Here is a 20,474-nt window from a genome sequence, read left to right on the forward strand (position 1 = left end):
CAAGGAATTCCCTCCCACCCACACCCCCACCTTTTTTTTTTTTTTCCCCTTTTTGCTTAAAATAATTAAATCGGATGAGGCAAGACACCTGAGCAGGGAACTTTTCCATTCTTCCATTACCAAGGAAATAAAATCTAGCAACAACTTTATGCAAAAGCTTGTGTTCTGTGCCAGTGGGTCAGTGGCCAATTTAACCATAACAAATAATAGTCTAGTCTTTCAAAGTTTCAACCATTTTTTTTTCCTTCTTTTTTTTCTTTTTTTTAAATTTTTTTTTTAAGGGTAAAAAGAATCTGAGTGCTGGAAGACAGTTTGGATTTCCTCGGCATCCTTCCCCTGCCAAGTTTTTCCCTCTGGCTGGCGACCACATCTCCCTGTGAACATCTGCAAACTGCAGCTCCAGACAGCCCCGCTGCAGCAGGCCCTGACAGCAACTGGGGGCAGCTCTGCTCTGCAGTGATGTCATTCCCTATCAGCTCTAAACCCAGGGAATGTCCACATTCGGTGCCACTTCCCTGGCTTTGCTCTTTCTACAGCTCTGGTTGTGGAGGAGTTAAAATATTTCAGTTCTGAGTTAAGGAACAGTAAAAGTTCTAGTCCAGAGACACTTTTTTCCTCCTTTCCAATAGTGATTGGCTTCCCCTGCACCTCTTTTGTTTTGAGAATTTTGGAGTATGCAGACTTGTGTAATGCAGAGATTGCTTCCAATTTAATTTAGTTGTTTTGTCTTTTATCATAATGGAAACGAGCACAGGATCCTTCCCAGGCTTTCTGCCATGAAAGAGGAGGCAGATTTCACCCCTGTGGCTCCCCAGAATGACAGGGGAGGGAGAGCAGGGGGAGAAGGATTAAATAAGATGCTCATGGAGGGTCAGACAGCAACTTCTGCACGGCCAGCAAGCCCCAAAACTCTGCTCTTGGACTCTGTGAATTAACATTTGCATCGAATCTGCTGGGTGTCATCCCCTAAGAGGCTAAAAGAGCCCTTGAGCTCTTTCTAAGTTTTGGGGGTTGGTTTGGGTTGGTTGGTTCGGGTTTTTAGGAAGAAATTCTTTACTTTGGGAAGGGAGGTGAGGCCCTGGTACAGGGTGCCCAGAGCAGCTGTGGCTGCCCCTGGATCCCTGGAAGTGCCCAAGGCCAGGTTGGATGGGGCTTGGAGCAACCTGAGATAGTGGAAGGTGTCCCTGCCCATGGCAGGGGGTGGGGCTGAATAATCTTCAAGGTTCCTTCCAACCCAACCCATTCTGTGATTCTCTTATTCCTGGAAAGGAGTGTGATCATGAGGGACACAATGAGTGGATCCTCTGCTTTTGGATCCAAAATCCGGTGTGGATTCAGAGAAAGATACCACACACTTGGCCCCTATTGCCAACAGATTTTCCCTGACCATATTTGATATTTTAAGCCTGTGCTGAATGGTTGGGTCAGTCACACTCAGTGCTTTGGGTTCTCAAACAGTTCATTTCAGCTTTTTGCTGTTGAGCTTCCTTCCTGCAGGTCCATGGCAAAAATGCTGCCAAAATCCAGAGCTACACCTTCCAAAATTCCCTGCAGGGACCTGGGCTTGGTCACTGCAGACACCACCACAAAACAGTGCTTGGGCTGGACCTTTTGAATAACAGAGAATAACAAACAGTGGCTGATGGCTTCTCACAGAATCAATATTTGATCTAAAAATCATCATCCAGGAGAAACACACAAAGATGTCAGGGTTTAAAAATATTTTCCCCACTCAACAGATGATGCCACAAAGCACAAAATCAAACTACAGGTGCAAAGACAACCCTTGGGGGTTTCACTTCAGGTACACCCCAAACAGAACAATTTTCTGGATAGCCTGGATTCCAGGACAGCTGAAGGTCACAAATCATTGTGAAATGGCACATCAGACATTAGAGCACCTGATTTTGGTGGCAGAGGTACTTCTTCCTGTGGGAGAAAATGGATTTCATCACATTCCCAGCAGCCAGCCAGCCAGTCACCCATCTATCCTCCTATTCAGCCATATGAAAACATCCAAGAAATATCATCCTGAAAGGATGAAGCAAAACTTGAGGCCCAGAAGATCTTTGATTATTTCTGACCCTGCTTCTACTCTTACACACACCAGGAAAATTCAGGATTTCTGCCACCAACTGCAAGGGATTATGAACCCAGCAGGAAGGTTTTATCCCACTGGACAAAATATGGGTCAGGATCAAATCACCTAAACCTGCTCTTCATATGGGAATAAACATCTCAGTCATTGTTGGTGGAGTGATTTCCACTGCAGTGCTTTGTCTTGCTTTTAGTTCTTTACATTTTACAGTAAAGTAGCTGAAATTCCTCTTGGAAAAGAGGAATAGGTACAGGAACTTCCAGACACGCAGATCCAGTGTGGAATAAAACTGAATTGTTAACAGGACCCTTATACCAACAACAATCAGAGAAAACCAGGCAGAGAATTCATCCCCTGGGAATTCTGGCCACGGTGATGACAGGATACCACATCCAGCCTGAAATCCCATGGGCATTCCCTCCTTCTCTGTGCACACTGGGTGTGAATCTTCCCAATGTTTGCACAGCCCCAGGGCAGACACAGGAGCCCCTGGGGCACGCACAGCTATGGATGCACAGGGTTATCAGTGCGTTATAACCATTCCTTAACAAAATGCCCAAGGATTTGAGGATACACAACACGAAATCAGCACATTCAGAAACTTCTCCAGAGGCATTTCCCAACAGGCTGCTTCAGCCACGTGGTTTGGTAATCCCTGTCAAAAGGAGAGCGCAGATTACACGGAATCACAGAGTTACGCTGAATTATGACACGCTACAAACATGGCAGGAGAGCCTCACTGCTTGATGTGTGGGATAAATTCAAATACCTGCTCCTCGTTCCCTCGGCCAGCTCGTGAGCCAGAGCTCTCAGTGATTTGCTGGAAACCCCTGCAGAGCGCCAAGTTTCTGATTGTGCTGCTAAACTCTTCTCTAAACATGATTCAGCAAGACCCAGCCTGCACCCCTGCAAGCGCAAGAGCTCCTCTGCTCCAGGGCTAAAGGGGTGGAGAGGAGAGAGGAGGAAACCCACACACACCACAACACAAACAGAGCCAAACCCTGCTGAGGTATTTGTCCACCTGCTTGGACTGCACAGGACTGGAGCAAAGCAAACACAATCCCTGAGCTATCAGCAGATAGCACAGTTCATGGTTAACTTCAAGTAGCACAGAACACACCTCTTGAGAAACAGCAGCAGCTCAAACAACTTCAGAACAAAACTGAAAACACACACACGCCCAGCACCCTCGGAAGGGTGGATGTCCCTGGCTCCCAAAAACCAGAACTGAAAGTACTCGAGGTCACTGCTGCTGTACTTACACAGCAACGTGAGGACAGGGAAAAAAATGAAATGTTCTCTGATCCCTACCCAGGAGCGTTTTTCAGGTGCCTCATTTTCACTACATTAAGCCCCAAAAGATGCTTTCTGGCCTCTAGATCTCCACCCAGAACAAAAACCTCTGAGCTGGTTCTATCTCTGATAAGGGTTTGCAGCACGTTTGAGGGCGGGCCTTGCAGAGAATGGGCCTCTGAAATTCCCCGGGATGAACAATCCCAACTCCCCCAGCCTTTCGTCCCAGCAGAGCTGCTCCATCCCTCTGATCCTCTTGGCCTCCTCTGGATCCATTCCAGCAGCTTCCCGTGCTGGGCCCCATGGCTGGCGGCAGCTCTGCAGGTGGGCTCTCACCTGAGTGGGGCAGAGAGGCAGAATCCCCCCTTTCCTGCTGCCCAGGCCGTGGGATCAAGGCTGTGGGATCAGCCCTGGACTCAGCGAGGTTCTGGGCTGGAGCATTTCCAGCCTGTGACCCACCAGCACCCCCAAGTCCTTCTCCCCAGGGCAGTCCTTGATCTGGATTGATCCCAGGGGTTGCCCTGATCCAGAGTGAACCTGGCAGCAGAGCAAATCTCAGGGAAGATCTGCCACACACAGCATCCATTAGAGCCTGTTAATATCAGGATTACAGGTATTAGTAACTCTTCCAGTGGATATTAATATGGTGGGTTCGACCCTTTGCTGTCGAACACCCACCCTGACAAACCCCTCTCCTCACACACCAAGCTTTTTTTTTTTTTGCCAAGCCATCCTAAACAGAAGCCTTATAAAATACCTTTATTAAAGTTTGGTCTGGGATTAGCAGGAGGGCAATAGCACCGTGCCTCTCCATCCAGCACACACATTTCTCCCCACTAATGATAAAGGAAGGCAGAGGGAGGTGATGGCTCTTTCCACCCCCCTGATTTATAACTGGCCCTGGCTATAGGTCAAAGGAATGAGCAGCACCTGGGGAGCGCTGCCGGAGCACGGCCGAGGCCGGAGAGCAACCCCAGAGTGCAGGGGAGATAACTACCCCGGCTGGGCAGACAAATTAGATAATTAAATGGAAACAGGCGAGATAAATTGCACTTTCTTAATTGGGTTATCAAGAAACAATGGTGACTATGAATGACCTCACTGTCTGTGTAGTCTAACACTTTGCTCTGTAGGAACTAGGAGGGAGTTATTCGTCTAGGCCACGGTTATTGTTGGCCTAGAAAATGAATGTTTAAGAACAACTGGGTTTTTTCCTCTCACCAGAAGCCACGGCAGATAAAAATCTTAGGTCTGCTGATTTGGAAGTGGGAGTGTGCATGGGATGGAAGGAAAAGGATTGCACGAACCTGGGAGCAGATACCTCACCAAAGCGAGCTGAAGTGCAGGTCACCAGTGAGAAATCTGGGCTTGCTCACACCCACCTGAATCGTTCAGGGGAAATGGTTGTGTGCTCTGTGTGTGTGCAGAGAGACACAAAACACTGCAGGCTCCTGAGGTGCTCCAGAGAGCACAATGGGCAGAGGGCAGGAGACTGGGAATGAGTCAGCCTCCAGCCAGACCAAAAAAGGACCCATAACTGGGATTTGATGGCTCAAACCTTCCCTCCACCACAAAGTCACAAGTGTGGATCTTCATGGAAGTTGGCACTGGGAGATGGGAGGACAGGGAAGAGTGGGCAAGTTCTCAGCTACTCCTTGACCACGAGTGGTAGAGGTGAAGGGAATGAACGCACTCAGGACCACGGGATCCGAACCAACCTGTGTTGGAAAATCAGGATATTCTGACCCAGACTCCCGATGCAAGACCAGGATCAGACACTTCATCCCACTCACCTTGGCCCTCCTCACTCCCTGGTCGCCCTAAAGGACATAAAGGAACTTGGCTCCTGGCTGAGCCTGGCTAAAAAAACTGTCAAAAGCTGTAATGCCAAATAAAATCTCCTTTATTCTTTCTTTACAAGGCCCTGCACTGCATGGGTTTGGTATTTAGCAAATAAATTTTCAAGGGAATGAATAATTCACAAAAAAAAGGCTTCACATTCACCTGCATTGCCAGACAAGGCAAGGTGGCCACTAATTTCTTATTTTTACAGCCCTGGTGAAAACAAACCTAGGAAAACATTGCTCCAAAAATGAGTGTGCATAGACTGAGCCAGGGAAATACGGAGCCGTGTCACCTCTTCAGCAAAAATTGAATTACACCCACTTCTTACTATGCTGCAACACAACAGAGCCTGAAGCCATCCAAATCCACTATTTTAAAACATTCTGAATAATGTCAGGATCTTGATACTATCTGTGGAGCTATCACTCCATCAAGCTCAGATCCTGTTTGGAAAAAAACTTTAAAAAAAAAAGAAAAAAAAAAAAATCATATCCAGAAGTCCTTTGGAGCAAACCATACCAAACAACTCCCATGCTCACAGGACACGGGGAGCAGGGGTGGAGAGCTGAACGTGGACTTTCAAAGAGCATTTGGAAGAAAGAACAAGCATATGGCTTATGTTTAAAAACTCTCTTGATTCAACGACCCCGAGGCTACGGGGCTGCCTTGAAGCCCCTTGGTCTGGCTCGTGTGTGTGCTGTATTTGGTTAAAACAGCCCCTTTTACCCTTCACTGAGTTAATGAACATTGTGATCTTACTTGTGCTCCGTTATTAACATGCTGAAATGGACTCTAATTCCACACACGCTGCCAGGTACCTCTGGTCCCCATTTACGACGCCGAAAGTTGCTGCACCCGAGCGACTTCACAGCAGAAAATGCATTGCAGGATGTTTGCAGCTTGTTAGCTTGAACTTGAAGCGATTCCTCAAAGGCACTGCTACCTAAAGCTACTTTTACTCAAGGTTCCTATTAAGATACCACATTCTCCCCCCTTGTTTTTATTCAAAATGACAGGAAACCAAAAACATTGAGTGTGGACCCTCTCTTTAAGCCTCCAAGAGATGTAATGAGAAACATAACCAAGGGCTGCATCCAAGAACATGTTTAAATATTCCAGCTCTGGAAAGGCCACTGACATCCTTCAGCTGGTTTTCCAGAATGGGACACATTTGGGTATTTTGAGACCCAAACAATGTCAAGGAAAAGAAAGGAAGACTCTTCCATTTCTTCTGCACCTCGAGTTCAAAGGTCTTGAGCACTTGGGCAATGTCCACACCCTCACTGCAGCAGGGAAGGAGTGACATCCTCATTTTTAGCAATAAACAGCCCGAGGCACAGAGGAAAACTGATCCTCTGGCTCCTAGACCATGCATAATTGGGGGGAAAAATTAATATGAACAAAAAAGCCATGGCATGGTTGACCAGTCACACACTCTGTGCACAGCCCGGGTCCCTTCCTGTGTCCCAAGCCATTAAATATTAACAGGCTGGCTGCAAACGGAGTGCTTTCTGAAAGAAAAGGTGACAGGGCTTTCCACCTTGAGAAATATCAGGAATTTACTCCATCAGACTCCAGTTGCCTCCAAACCCCTCAGGATATTGGCTGCCTGGTTGGATCTGCTGCAGAGAACATCCCAGTTCTCCTCTCACTCTCCCAAGCAGAGGAACCCTCACCCCTCCTTACTTTTCTGGGAATTCTGAAATGAGAAATTGTCCCCAGCATTTTTATGTAAATGGGTTTTTCTCTATTAGTGGATGGGACTCCCTCCCCGCCAAAAAAACTCCCAAAATATCTGTAAAATATTACAGCTCTGTTAAATCAAGCATCTCTATAGGTTGAAGTTCAACAAGGCAACTCTACAAGAATGAATATTAACGTGGCAAAGTCTTCTACTTTTATCTTGTTAACATCAGACATGCAAATAAATCTTTCATTATTTACAACTTTGGATTTCCTGTGGCTGACCATTTGCAAGCAGACTAAGAATTACATTTAATTTTAGCTAAAGTCAGGTCATTTTACTCCTAAATTTTTAAAAATAAATTAATTAAATCATCCCCCTAGCTGCTGCCAGACAACTAAAATTCGCTTTTGAATCCATTCAGCCTCTTCTTAAAGGAACAAAGCCATGAATGTTCCCCCAAAAGCAGTATCCGTGATGGATAATTTCCCTTTATGTATGAGATCAATGGATATGGGTTCAACATAAAAATCCCAGTTCCCATTTGGGAGATTTACATGAACCCTCTGCAGTCCTACTTTATAGTCAAGCAGGGGAGAGTTAATTATTTCTCCAGAATTTATCTTCTAAATGGATATTCAGTGGCTCTGTTATTGCCCCTACTTTGCAATGAACTCTGCACTTCCCTACTTTCCTCCCAGGAAGAGGCAATCGAAGACAAAAGCCTGCAAATGATAGACAAGGGCAGAGGCCATGTCCAACTTTGATATCTTGTTGATAACGTATTGTACAATTAGATCAATTTGACAATTTCCATTATGGCTGATAAAATATTTATCGAGCCTTGGAGATGATGTCTGATCCCTGTGCCATTTGTTTCACTAATGGGGGAGATATTTACCAAATCAGGGGAAAGCATTCAAATTTCACATCCTCATAGCCTCCCCAACATTAGATTTGCAAATTACTGGCTGAAGCCATAAATTACAGCAGAGCACAGCCAGGCTGATGCCAGGCTGACAGGGTAGGTGGATGGCTGGCGATGACATTGTTTCACAGGAGCATTAATCATAGCAGGAAAGAAAATACTCTCAAATTGGTCCATAAGTCTAAATATTAAGGAATGAGAAGCGGGTTGCCGGGAGATAGCTTTAGCTGCAGCTGGAAAATTAGGAAATGAAAAACCCTTTCTATTATTTAACAAATCATCTTAATAATGTTTTATGCCGTAGTGCCAGCAAGCAAAGGAAATTCCTATTCTTGCCCATTTGCTCTTTATCCTCATTGCTCTTTAATAGGAATATTAATAATCTGAGGATTGGTGCAGATGTAGCCCGAGCTGTATTTTTCTTCTGCCATAGCTTAACTAAAACCAGGAGAAATACTGAAGGGAAATAGAATTTTGATTTCCATGTTTAAACCGTTTGCTTTGTCAGCAACACCAACGGGGGCTTTAGCTCCTCTTCTGTTCTGCTCAAGGTCAAGCACATGTTTACTTTCGTGCAGGCCAAACTTATTAAAATCCCACAAATCAGATAAACAGCAGAATCCAGCTTACCATGGATGAGAGAGAGGTCTGTAATCTCAGGGAAAAAAACAAATACAGGTATCATTGTTGCTTAAATACGAGCCCTGCTGATTAATTTAAGGGCAAAGCACCACCTTTACAGGGGTGATTAGGCAAGGAACAGCTTCAAATGCTCCGTGCTCAGGGCACTGTCAGCCCTGAACCTCCCAGCACCCTGGCCCAGGGAGGCTCAGACACCACTAAAATAAGTTGAAGGTGACACATTTGTCTGGCAGACGTAATTAAAGGTCTAATGTTGGTGCTGGAGGTCAGAGCTGTGGAGTCCTAAGGCAAAAGCACTTGGAAGGAAAGAGCTCAGAAATAAGGGAATGAAGAATGAGGTTGCTCAAGCACCTGACACCTCTCAGGGAGTCAGGGGAGGGGATTCTCTCTACTCTGCTCTCGTGAGATCCCACCTGGAATACTGCAAACAGTTCTGGTGCCCCCAGGATAAGGACATGGAATTGTTGGAGCAACCCCAGAGGAGACCACAAAGTTCCCAAGGGCACTGGAGCAGCTCCCCTATGAAGCCAGGCTGAGAGGGCTGGGAATGTTCATCCTGGAAAAGGGAAGGTTGTGTGGAGACCTCAGAGCACCCCCCAGGGTCTGAAGGGGCTACAGAGGAGGAAGAAGGACTCTGAACCAGGAGCTGGAGTGACAGGACAAGGGGGAATGGGTTCAAACTGAAAGAGGGAAGGTTTAGCTTGGATATTGGGAAGAAATTCTTCCCTGTGAGGGTGGGGAGGCCCTGGCACAGAGTGCCCAGAGCAGCTGTGGCTGCCCCTGGATCCCTGGCAGTGTCCAAGGCCAGGCTGGACATTGGGGCTTGGAGCAACCTGGGCTAGTGGAAGGTGTCCCTGCCCATGGCAGGGGGTTGGAAAGAGATGACCTTTAACGTCTCTTCTGACCCAAACTTTCTATGATTCAAACTAAACTTGCAAAGTTCTGTCTCTCAAGCCTGATGTTCAGTTTTTCCTACTTTTCACCAGTAAAAATCAGGTCACAGAGTTCAGCATTCCCAACAGGATCCCAGCTGCCCAAGGGCTGTGCCCTGGTGGTCCCCACTGGTGGCTGGATTTCCAACAGAAGTCCACACCCAGGGCACACACTCATCTTCAGGAAACTCCAGCTGTTATTCAGTGCCTAAATGGCATTTGGGCATCACATTTTGGGTTTTCAGACACACCACTGGTATTAGACATCTATTCTTCCTTTAAAAATCCATGGGAAATTTAGAGGAGAGTTCATAAAGGACCTTGAGACTGAGCAGGGAAGTGCTTGCACAGTCACAGTGTCAAATAAAACGCTAAAGAGTGGGTTTGCCTCAAGCTTTGCCTCTGTCAAAGCCTTCAGCACTATCTCTGTCTGCTGGATTTGTGGGTTCCATCAAAAGGAGCAGCACAAGGTGACCATAATGGTTTTCTGTTGTGTAGCTCCTCCTCCCCTTCCCAAGGGAAGATGTCATTTCCTTTTTTCACTGGGGAAAAATGTCTTAATCACCAGGGCCTGCAGACTGTCAACCTTTCCTGCTGAAGCAGCTCCTCCTGCACAAAGTGAGACAGCAGGAAATTGTCCCCATCAGCTGAACTGCTGCCTAAAGGTTTAAAGATGTTCTTCCTGTTAATAGACTGGGAATGAGTAAGATAATAAATAATAGCTGTATTACCTCAGCAGATTTTCTGAAATCTGAAGAATCTTTACTCAGTGTCACCAAAACAAACGAGATGATGACAAATGAACAAGAGCTGCCCCATCCCTCAACTGAGCCCCTAAAAAAGAGAGGTTTTGTGTAGAGGAGTTACACAGGCAGCACATCCCAAAACAGGGCCAGGTTTTGGGGACATTCTGAGGATCCACATCTCTCCCTGCACACCTGGAGCACTGAACTGGATGGTGCTTTGAACCTTGGCAGCTCCCACTCTGTCTCCTCTGCTCCACAGCACACCTGAGCAGTTGTCATGGGCTTATACTTCCCTAGGACTGCAAAATCTATTTCCCTTAGGCCTGCAGGATGTGTTTTCTCTTAGGCCTGGGAGATGTGTTTCTCTTAGGCCTGGGAGATGTGTTTCTCTTAGGCCTGTAAGGTGTGTTTTCCTTAGGCCTTAAGATATTTCTCTTAGGCCTTGGAGATGTGTTCCTCTTAGGCCCATAAGATGAGTTTCTTTTAGACCTGTAAAATGTGTTTTCTTTGGGCCTCTAAGATGCATTTCTCTTAGGCCTGTGAGACGTGCCTCTGCTAGGCCCATAAGATGTATTTCTCCTAGACCCATAAGATGTGTTTCTCCTAGGCCTGTGAGATGTATTTCTCCTAGACCCAGAAGTTGTATTTCTTTTTGGGCAGTTAGAGGTGTTTCTCTTAGGCCCATAAGATGTGTTTCCCTTAGGCTCATAAAATGTATTTCCCTCAAGCCCATAAGGTATATTTCCTTTAGGCCTGTAAGATGCATTTCTCAGCACAGGACACCTCCCATGTAACCTCTCCTTTATGAGAGGTCATATTTCAGCACAGGAGAAAATTCACCTCCAAACTCTCTGCCAAGCCCTTGTCACTCTTGTAGATTTGTTCTATAAAACAAGAGCTGGTGGAAGCTTCTTTTAGGATGCTCCAGGATTCAGAAAAAAGTTGAACTTAATGCTTCCAACCTCTTAAAACCTGGCACAGCTTCCCAGAGGCACCTTCATGCTCATGATTACACATTTTGCCAGACCACCACAGACCCAAACCAGCAACAAATCCCTGTTCCTTCCCCTGCCTGACACCCTCACCCAGCAATTCCCAGTGGCAGGGCAGAAGTTGCTACACCTTTAAGAGGGAAATCTGCGGGCAGCGCTGCCTGTTTGGTTTGAGATAGCAAAGTTATTGTCCTTTGGGCTGTCTGGCAGCCCCTTGTGTCCCTTGGATTTATCTCACACACATGATGCAGCTTTGTGGAAGGGATCGTGAGGGACTTTGCATTCCTCTGGTGGGATGATATGAGTTTGTATCTAAATCTGTTCCATATGACCCACCTCACATGGTCGGTGTCTCGCCGATTCACTTGGAAAGGTCAAGGAGTGTTTGAGCTGAGGCTTCAAAGTCAAGGGGTTTGTTAATAAAAAAGAAAACCCTGCTGATAGAATTAGGACTTCATAAAGGTGCTGTGAACACTCCTTGTTCTTTTGCACTGATAAATTTTGGGGACAGAGCAGGCATAGGTGAGAATTCACCTGTGGGACTGAGGGTGCAGTGCTCAGGGTCTCACAACCTTCCCACCTTAGAAGACAGAGCCTTAAAACAATCTGGGATAACTAAAATCCTTCCAGATCCCACAAAATCTGCTACATCAAGAGGGTTTCTCACCAGGTTTTTAACAACTAACAACACTTTCTGAACTGAGACACCCTTGCTTTGTTCGTGGCCCAACAGAGCCTGGAAGCTCAAAGCTGTGCAGAAAAGTGAACCAAAACCTACAAAACTGAGAGATTAAACATGTTCAAAACCATTCCTAGAAGCTTCCCAGGTCACTTGTCTCAATAATGAGCTACTGGGAACCAGTGACAGCAGCTGGGGCCAGCACTGACCCCAGGTTTGTTGAGCAGGGTGCCCTCCCCATGCCATAACCTTGACGTTCACATCAACACCTCCCAACAACAAACATCTCACGGGGAATTTATCTCTGGCAGAGCAGCTCTCCTTTCTCTGGACAGCACAGCCTCACACCGAGTGCCTCCACTCCACTGCCATATATATTTTTGGGATATGATGGCAGACATCATACCCCAGTCGAGCAGGATCAGTAAAGCAGAAAACAGCCAATATTTTTTGCAAGGAGAGAATTTAAGGGAGGGGTGTAAAGTACACCTGAGATTTTTTTGTTGAATGCAACGATTTCTAGAATTTAAATCTCTCCGAAGGGTTGAAATTTCAAATCAGGGAAAACAAAGCAGAGAAAGGAATGAGCAGAGAACTAAGTTTGCAGCCAGGGCTGCTGCATTTTCTGATTGCCAGGGTCTGAAGATCATCAGCAGGGACAGAGCAGGGAGAGGTAAATGCTTTGAGATGTTTCTCTGAGGTTCTCGTTTCAGGGAAAAGGAAATGAAGCTTATTTTTAACCAGCAGGTAAAAGGAAGGTTCAGGTTGCCTGTTTCTGTCTCATTGTTTCTGCTGAAATTTGAAAAAGAGCTGTGCTGCAGTTCTGTGCTTCACCTCTTTGGGGGATTGTAGGTAACATGGAAATACCTGGCTCCTATCAGGCAATACAACCCCTCTAATTACCAGCGATCCTCAGATGCTGGTGTAGTTTAATGCCAGCCCTCAAAACCCAAATCAACCAAAATAAATCTATGAAAATCACCATATGTTAAAAAAAAAATCCATGTTGGCATTGGCTGAGATGATTTGAGGTTCTAATGCCTGAACACAGACAGGCAATAGGAGAATTCATTCAGGAGCACTATTAGAAAATCTGATTATTTCTACTGGTTGGGATGGTAAAATCCATCCAGCCTCTCTAAGTCAGGTTTGACATGTCCTGCTTCATCCTTGGTCCACAGGACTCACACAGGCCCCAGCCAGGAACAAGAGGAACATTTTTAGGACAATACCATGGACTGAGAATGACAATCATCATTTGAACTCCCCACAGCATTGCACATTCATGAGTAGCTGTTGTCCCCTCAAACTGAACATTAATAGATTAGCAACTGGCCATCTCCAAAATCACCACCTTCACCTCCTTCCTGATGCAGACACTTTAGAAATTTCCCATTTCCATGTGCCTGTCTTGAAGAATCACAGCAGGTTTGGGCTGGGAGGGACCTTAAAGCTCACCCAGTGCCACCCCCTGCCATGGCAAGGGCACCTTCCACTAGCCCAGGCTGCTCCAAGCCCTGTCCAACCTGGCCTTGGGCACTGCCAGGGATCCAGGAGCAGCCACAGCTTCTCTGGGCACCCTGTGCCAGGGCCTCCCCACCCTCACAGGGGAGAATTTCTTCCAAATATCCAACCTGAATTCCCCCTCTTTCAGTTTGAACCCATTCCCCCTAATCCCGTCACTATCTGCCCATATAAAAATCCCCTCTCTTTCATTTTTAAGCCATTCCAGGTACTGGAAGGCTTCAACAAGTTCTCCCTGGAGCCTCTTCTCCTCCATGCTGAACATCCCCAGGGCTCTCAGCCTGTCCGAAGCTCTCAGAACCCCCAAAGGTGAGATTTAGGAACTTGAGTTCATTTCAGAGGCCACATGAACAGGCAGAAGCCAAAGTGGCCTCTGTCCCACACCTTTAGAGCAGGTCAGTGCTTACACAGCAAGCCCAGGGCTCCTTCCCACCAGCCCTGGGGATATCAGCCTGGTTTTTCCCCTCGTTTAGAGAAAGCTTTCCCAAACTCCTCTCTCCAGCAGGCCTGGTGGGTGGCCAGTGTTTTCCCTGCTGCACTGGCAACTCCGACTCCTAATCTCCCTGCTAATTCCCGGGGCTGATTCGCTTTGCTGGCCATGGATAAGTCATGTCCCTGGGTCCCACACACGGTGACCGGACACCACCTCTCCCCGCTCGCGAGCGAGCTCCGGGCCCAAACAAAAGGCAGCCTGTTTGGTCACCCTTCCTTCAGAGAGGCTTAAGGACATTTTTGTCATTTTTCAACAGCTAATATCTTGCAGAGGGGGGCAAAAAAAGAAGAAAAAATAAAAAAAGGTTGCCTAATCTCTTTAAATTTAATCTTTACTTCTTGAAAAATCTGAGTGCAGATGCTCAGTGCTGGACTATGTTCCATTAGACTAATTAGGTCAAGATTACCTACAACGGCATGAGTCCACCAACTCAATTTAAATTCCCTCCCTCCTGTCTCGAAACTTGCACTGTTTGGAATTTTGCTCCCATTTTTCTCTCTGCTCCCCCAGAGAGCACAAAGTGTGTGGGCAACTATTAATAAAAAGAGCCAATAAAGAAACAAAACACCTGAGTGAATGAATACCACAGGGAATCACAGAGTCCTGGGATGGTTTGTGTTGGAAGGGACCTGAAAACTCATCCCGTGCCACCCCCTGCCATGGGCAGGGACACCTCCCACTTATCCCAGGCTGCTCCAAGCTCCAATGTCCAACCTGGCCTTGGACACTGCCAGGGATCCAGGGGCAGCCACAGCTTCTCTGGGCACCCTGTGCCAGGGCCTCCCCACCCTCCCAGGGAAGAATTTCTTCCAAATATCCCATCTAACCCTCTCCTCTGGCAGTTTGAACCCATTCCCCCTTTTCCTGTCCTTGTAAATAGTCTCTTTCCATGTTTCTTATCATCTCCTTCAGGCACTGGAAGGCCACAGTGAGGTCATCCCAAAGCCTTCTCTTCTCCAGGCTGGACAATTTCAACTCTCCCAGCCTTTCCTCCTGGCAGAGCTTCTCCATCCCTCTGATCACCTTGATGCCTCCTCTGGATTCTCTCCAGAAGCTCCACATCCTTCCTGTGCCACTGAACCTGAGCTTTAACACCACTGCCTGTCCGTTCCCTCTCCAGATAGCCCCAGGAGCTGATTTCACTGGTGCTGTGAAATTATCCCCACAGAAATCACCAGATCAGTTAAAAGGACTCGCTCTGCTGTGGCCTGGCTGGCCCTGAAGGTGCAGAGATAAGGGGAGCAGCCAAAGGGAGGGTTCAGAGGCTCAGCCCCACCTGGCAGGAGCAAGGACAGGTGAGGTCAGGCTGGGCAGGCAGAGCAGCACAGCTGGGACAGTTCTGCTGGCCAGGTGACAGGAGCAAGGGGGTGACAGGAGAAAGGGGGTGACAAGGACACTGCCCTGAGCCCCTGCAGCAGCCCTGAGGTGCCATGTGCCACCTCCTGCCATTCCCAGCAAAACAATCCAGAGAAAAGCAGAAGCTGCAACGTCTGCTTTAAACATTTCATAACAGAGTGATGGAATCACAGAACATCCTGAGCTGGGAGAGACTCACAGGGATCATCCAGTCCAGCCCCTGGCCCTGCACAGACACCCCAACAGTCCCCCCCTGTACCCAGGAGCATTGTCCAAGCTCTCCTGGAGCTCTGGCAGCCTCGGGGCTGTGGCAGCTCCTGTTCCCTTCCGTGGGGGGGACGGTGCCACAGAGTGACCTCAGAGAGGCAACACAGCACCAACGCAAGCACTGAGGGTGAAGTTTGTTCCTGCTCACTAAACCAGCACTGCAGGGTGAGGTAGGATCAGGTGATTTACTCATCTGTTGATATTTTCAAGTTTTCTTTCCTCCAGATACAAATTTTAATGTTTGAACCTTTTCACACCGTGTTAAAATGCCCGAGACAACCCAGAATAATTCCACGGGAGGAAAAGGTGTGAGTCGGGTATTACTGGGCTGGGTGTTTGCTTCTCCCTCTCACAACCAACTCCTAATGACCAGAAACAACCTTCAGGAAAAGCTTTATCAGAAATTCTGGTTACCTTCAGGGTAAAGGCTTTGAGAAAGTCAAAGGTTCCCCAGGATTTAAGCAAGAGCAGGCCTGGAGCAGTTCATTTTTCATCCCACAAATGCTTAAACACAAGCATAACTTTACACACTCATTCACCCAGTGATGCGTATCAAATGTGGGCTTGTCATTTCCTTTCCTTAAAAATATGTTTTATCTGACTTAATGTGGAATTTATTTAAGACACAAGATCAGTTATTAATATGTTCTTTCAATTTTGGGGAGATATGAATATCTCCTTTGGCTGGACAGCATAATAGTCCATTTATCAGTGAGGGAAGCCTCTGGAGGGATGAGATTTTTGTGTTTCAAATACACTTTAGCAGTTATTGGAAAAGATTCAGCGTTTTTCTGGGAGAAATATGTCATTAAAGTAGAAAGATGAGGGAAATGCTTGTATGCAACAGAGGCTTTTCTCTGATAGCAGCCTGGTGCCCGTCTGGACAGATCCCTGAAGACACAAGAAATCCCAATTAAATCATGAGTGCAGAGCTCTGCCTACATGGAGCTGATGTCTGGATCAAGACCTTGGAATGTCAGCTTCAAAATTTCCCTGGCAATTGCATCACACGGCCTCCTGATATGAAAAACTCAAGTGCAGGCAGGCATTTCCCTCCTCTTTCTATTTTAGGGACTTGTACCTCTAAGGGCAAAAAAAAAAAAAAAAAAGAAGGCAAAGATGACAACAACAGAAACCACCCCACTTCAAAAAAAAAAAAATCCAACAAACAAACAAAAAACTGCTGCATTCAGCAGGAAAAGTGTGAAAGGAGGGAATCTGAGGGGTCAGTGAGCCAAGGAGTAGCTGATTAAGTTCAGTCTGATAATATCCTCCAATATTTCAGTCAAATCTGTGGCATGAAACACAACATGAAATACAACACATATTTGATCTCTCTCACACTAACTCAGAGCGAGGCAATAAATATTCCCCTACAGAATAATTTCCCTGTAAGCAGAGATTTACTGTAACCCAGAGCACAATTTACTCATTGCAGAGCATTAAAAGCTCATCGGCCTCTCACTGGAACTTGGATCACTGCTAGAGGATCCCACAGCACAACTCCCAGACAGTATCTGTAGGAAAAAAAACTGCTATAGATGTATAATCCACTAAGCTGGGGGCATGGGGCTGATTTTTGTTGTCTTTTTAACCATCTAGAAGACAGGAAAAAATAAGATTATTAAAAGGAAAACAATAAACAATGGTGGCCTTTTCGTGACTGGGTGGTTATGTTTAGAACTAGCATTTCCAAACTAAAATTGACAGGAACTAAACACAATCAGGCTTGGGTCAAACAAAACTTCTGCGAGTAAAACAATGAAAACTCTACTGGCTCCAGCAGAATTCCCTGCCTTGGAAAGGTTAATTCGCTTTCCTCACTCGCACAAATCCATAAAAATTTATGTGTTTGCTGCATCGAGAAGCGGGGAAATTATATCTTCCCAATAAGCCAAAAATTATGTGCAGCAAAGAGAATATGAAAGAAAAAGTGTGTGAATAAGAATTTGGGGAAGGTGGACTTCTGGCGAGTTCAAACACAGGCGTTAATGGATTTTTTAATAACTCGGTGCCACGCAGTAATAGGGAAGCACCTGCCAAAAGCACAGCAAGGTCAGGCAGGTGTCACATCCACGTTACAGCCAGAGAAATTCCGTGAGCAGCGGCTCTGACCTTCCCCAGCACCGCCCCTGAAGTGCTCTCAGAGCAGCACGGAGGGTTTATAACTTGCTTTTTCCTCTGGTCTGGTTTCTTTTCTTTAAATGTGTTTGTTCTGTTGCACACACCACCAGAAATAAACACAAGCACTTTGGTGTGCCCGCGTTTCTCCCCTTCCCCACCAGCCCTCCCCTGCTCCCGCTCCGGCTGCTATCCCACAATTATTGGAGGAGGGAGAGTGTCAGGACGCACTCGGAGTCACTCAAACCCCACGGCAGGCAGAGCAAACAATGCACTGGGAGCGTGTTTGTATAAAAACCCATCCCTGGAGGTTCCTCTGGCTGCCAGGAGCTGAGCAGGGAGAGTGGCCAAGCACCCCTGGGGGCTCCATCCCCACCCGCCCCAGCTCAGTCCTGGGGAGAAACTCACTTTAGTTGATCCATTCCCTCTCCTCCTCATCCCACACCAGCCCCTTGCCCTGCCGGAGGGGTCCTGCCAGTGCCCAAATCCCTGGAACGCAGCCCCCCATGGGCGAGGGATGGCCCTGCTGGCAGTGACACGCAGGTGCCACCTGGCTGGCCACGCACCCGGCCTGGCCACTGCCCAGGCACAGGGAACCATGGAATGTCCTGAGCTGGGAGGGACCCACAGGATCATCCAGTCCAATCCAGGCCCTGCCCAGACCCCCCAACAACCCCACCCTGGGCATCCCTGGCAGCGCTGTCCAAACGCTCCTGGAGCTCTGGCAGACCATTCCCTGGGGAGCCTGGGCAGTGCCCAGCACCCTCTGGGGGATGAACCTTTCCCAAAATCCAACCTAACCCTGCTCTGGCCCAGCTGCAGCCGTTCCCTGGGTCCTGTCCCTGTCCCAGGGAGCAGAGATCAGAGCTGCCCTTTGTGAGGAAGCTGCAGCCCCCTGAGCTCTGTCCTCAGCCTCCTCTCCTCCAGCTGAACGCACCAAGCGCCCTCAGCCGCTCCTCCTGTGGCCCCTCCAGACCCTTCCCCATTTTTGCAGCTCTTTTTTCGACACTTTTTTTAGCTCTTCTGGCTGCCGGGACACCCCTGCTGCCACGGCCGAACCTCGGTGCTCCCACCCCCGTGTGCTGACCCTCAGCCCCAGCCCCCTGCCCAGCCGGGGACCCCCGGCCGCCCTCCCCAGCCCCCCGAGCGCTGCTCCCCTCCAGCTCCCGGGGCAGGTCAGAATATTTAAACAGTTGTATATTCACAGGCCACAATGGAGGGACGAGAATTACCCAAGGACAGGGTTAGCCGTGCGATCAATGCATAATCAGATAACTGCTCCAGCTTTTTTACAAGTCTTTAAGCAAAGATCAGCCACTCAAATTCTAATTCCTTTTGCTAATTAAGCAGCCTGTTAATTGCTCTCGGGGTCTCTAATGCCATGTCATTATGCTTTTTAACAGCCTGCTTGACATCAATAGGGCTGCGAGCTCCACACAAACAAAGCGGGCACCCAGCACTTACTGAATTAGGCGGCCGCGGGCGCTGGCGCTGCGCCTCCCGCGGGCGGCACTTCGGTACCGCGGGACAGCACCGAGTCAGCCCTGTCCAACCTTCCCAGCAGGGCTGGACCCGCGGGCAGAGCCCAGCATCCGCCGGTCCCACCGCCCCCGCAGCCCCGGCTCACCTTCCCCGGGGCAGCCCCCGCGGGAACGCGCCTGACTCCATCCCCATCCTCATCCCCGTCCCCATCCCTGCCCCCATCCTCATTCTCATCCCTATCCCCGGACCCGGACCTGCTCTCGGCCTTGTCTCCATCCCCATCCCTGTCTCCATCCCCCTCCCCATCCCTACCTCCATCCCCCTCCCCATCCCTCTCCCCTTCCCCGTCCCCATCCCACCCCATCCCTATCCCCGGCCCCGGGATGCTCTCAGCACAACATGTGGCTCCAGCTGAGCGACTCCGGTTTCCGCAGCCCATTATCCCGGAGGAATTCCCCCGTGAGCCGCTGAGTGAGGGGCCGTGGCTGCCCTGCACAGAGCAGGGGCCGGGACGGGAGTGAGGCGTGCCCGCACCCCACAGGTGACCTTTATTCCACAGGGAAAAGCACCCAAAGACACGATTCCACAGGATTTTTCAATCCCACTCCCAGGATGGGAAAGCTGCATCCAGCAGGGTGAAAGGCACAGGGCCCCTTCCCAGCAGGAGGAAGAGGCTTGTGAGGAGTTTCTGTGCCCACAGAAGCCGTGGCTGCCCCTCTGGATCCCTGGCAGTGTCTAAGGCCAGGTTGGACGGGGCTTGGAGCACCCTGGGACAGTGGAAGGTGTCCCTGCCCATGGAACTGGATGAGCTTTAAGGTCCCTTCCAGCCCAAACCATTCCCTGATTCTGTGAATTACTCTTGGGGTGCCAGAGGTGCCCTCAGCCTCCCCACCAGCCCATGCCAAGCTGGGGGGCTGCAGAGCCGGGGGTCCCAAATTGTTGCCTCGGGCACAAGGCCACCACCACAGGTGGCTCCTGTCCCCTCGGGATGAAGCAGAGGGAGGCCTGGATGGAGGAAGGAGCACTTGTGGATCCAGCACCATCAGAGGGCTGTGACAAAGCAAAACCTGCACTCCCACTCCTGGCACTGGGGACATCTGATGCCAGCCTCAGCCCTCAGGCACTGCAAAACACAGCCCTGGGGCTTCAACCACACATCTCCACTTCAGGTCATCTTCTCATGGCTGCTTTTGTCCCTGTTTTTGATGTGGACAAACTGAATTCATCCTTTTTTAATGTCCCCAACTTATCCTGCAGCAAAAGGCCTGAGCTGCCCTGCTCAGGAGCAGGTTCCAGGCAGCAGGATCACTCTGCTCAGCCCTGAGAGCAAAACATGATCTTTAGTTATGAGAGGTCAGGTTAAAACTGCCCTACGAGCACTCCCAGAGCCTG

General features: G+C 48.4%; 1 protein-coding gene and 1 long non-coding RNA gene across 2 annotated transcripts in view; both read right to left on the minus strand.

Moving 5' to 3' along the window:
* Positions 1-20,474, minus strand: part of PRDM16 (PR/SET domain 16) — a 294,806-nt gene that overhangs the window by 213,392 nt on the left and 60,940 nt on the right. The gene's annotated exons all lie outside the window — the stretch shown is intronic.
* Positions 1,280-4,237, minus strand: LOC138121318 (uncharacterized). The gene is made up of 5 exons (XR_011156156.1): positions 4,149-4,237; positions 3,851-3,983; positions 2,868-3,035; positions 2,678-2,753; positions 1,280-1,929 (listed from the first exon to the last, which is right to left on the minus strand). It is a non-coding gene; the product is annotated as an uncharacterized lncRNA (long non-coding RNA).

This window comes from Aphelocoma coerulescens, chromosome 21 (genome assembly GCF_041296385.1).
Source record: "Aphelocoma coerulescens isolate FSJ_1873_10779 chromosome 21, UR_Acoe_1.0, whole genome shotgun sequence".
Classification (NCBI taxonomy): domain Eukaryota; kingdom Metazoa; phylum Chordata; class Aves; order Passeriformes; family Corvidae; genus Aphelocoma; species Aphelocoma coerulescens.